Source organism: Octodon degus, unplaced genomic scaffold (assembly GCF_000260255.1).
Source record: "Octodon degus isolate 3935 unplaced genomic scaffold, OctDeg1.0 scaffold00058, whole genome shotgun sequence".
NCBI classification, from domain to species: domain Eukaryota; kingdom Metazoa; phylum Chordata; class Mammalia; order Rodentia; family Octodontidae; genus Octodon; species Octodon degus.
In genome coordinates, this window is record NW_004524634.1 from 4,821,262 (window position 1) to 4,823,006 (window position 1,745).

Here is a 1,745-nt window from a genome sequence, read left to right on the forward strand (position 1 = left end):
AAGACAGGTCAGGGGTTGGGGAGGACCCTGAATACTATGAGAACATGGCAGAATAGAGCCTGGAACTCATCAGTCATCAGGAGCTCAGCCTCTGGGTAAAGGGGCCTAGAATTTCAGAGACCATCAGCATTAGAGAGAAACCATCAGGAAATGTGGACAGTCCTGCAAGCATCATCACTGTCCTATTCACCTCTGCAGGCAGGGATTCCAGAACAACAGGGCCATCCTGAGGTACCTATTTAAGAAATACTAAAGTCCCTGAAAATTTGGAGGCAGAGGCTGGAGGATGGCTGGACACCTAGCAGGCCACACAGAAATGCTTTGGTGAGTCTAGGACAGACATGTGAGCTGCATCAGAAGGCACAGTGAAGATTATACCATATGCAGGCATCACCATGGATTTCAACCTTGTCCAATTTTCTCCCCTCTTGAAGCATGGAAGACTAGAATAAGTGGAGGAAGCTACTATCCCAGTTCGCACAGGACCACAGTCCTTTTCCTGTGGCTGTGCAGCTCTTCATCCAAGTCTCCATTTCCCCACCTCTGGGAGGTTAGTACGCGGGGCACCTGCTAGACTTTTGTCTTGGCTTTGGCTGCTCTCCAGTGACTCAGATCCCTGCCTGACCTGAATCCCATGGGTTTTCACATTCACCCAACATAGCAAACTTCTACTCCTAGACCAACAGAAGCCGAGAGAAGCCCATCACAACTCTCTCTGAAGAATCTGTTGGCCCACAGATTCATAATAAATTAAATACCTTGGGGTGTGTGTGTGTGTGTGTGTGTGTGTGTGTGTGTTCATGCAACATTACAGTGAGGCTTGATAAATGGAAAGCAGGCAATCTATAACTGAATGCAGCACAGCCTCCAGGGACCCTACTTCATAATTAAACACATTAGACTCAGATGTGTAGGAGCAAGGAGCTTTATTCTTCACTCCACCTGAATTACATTTGCTTGTTGCTACCTCAGAGTCCAACAGGCCTTGACTGATGATACTCAAGAAGGATCAAGGTTCCCCGACTGGGCACAAGGGATGTGGTGTGTTAGATGAATCACCGGAATAGCCAGCACCCTCCAGATGGTGTCAGGGAAGGACTGGCCTGTCTTCTGGAAGCCCATGCTCTGGTAGAGGCCCAGAGCACTGTGATGCCAAATGGTAGTGTCAATGACAACTTCCTTGTAGCCGTGGTCCCAGGCAAACTGGAGGAGAGGCCTCACCAGGGCCTTGGCTATCCCCATGCCTCGGTGCTGCTTGGCCACTGAGAGGTGAAACAGCGGCAGCTGCTTCTTCCCTACAGGAGGGTTTCTGGCTGGCAGAGTACTGACTGTGCCCACCACCTTGCCCCCAGACTCAGCCACCCAGAAGCAGGAGTCGCACCCACTAAAGTAGGACTTGGGGATGTCATCCATGTCTGTGCGCAAGAGGTGGCCATTTCTTTGTCCCAGGGATAGTTAGCAAGGAGTCTCAGGAGAGCAAGAAGGGTGATGCTAGACACGACGGCCAGGAGCCAGGAGCTGAAGACCAGGAGTAGGGCGAGAGGCACCCCAAGTCATAACACAAGTGTGCGGGGCAGCATCAGCACGTGGTGGAAGGTGTCAGGATGCGCTCTGTTATGCCGCTGGGGAACAAGTCCAGGACCCATTTGTGGTCCCTCTCCTGGTACTTGCGGATGTGATAAAGAGCCATGGGGACACTTGTGTCTGAAATCTGTGTGTCCACTAGAGTCAGCTAGGTCTGCTTG

At 51.3% G+C, this 1,745-nt stretch overlaps 1 pseudogene; it reads right to left on the reverse strand.

Moving 5' to 3' along the window:
- Window positions 1–937: 937 nt before the first annotated feature.
- Window positions 938–1,705, reverse strand: LOC101564847 (annotated as a pseudogene).
- Window positions 1,706–1,745: the final 40 nt, after the last annotated feature.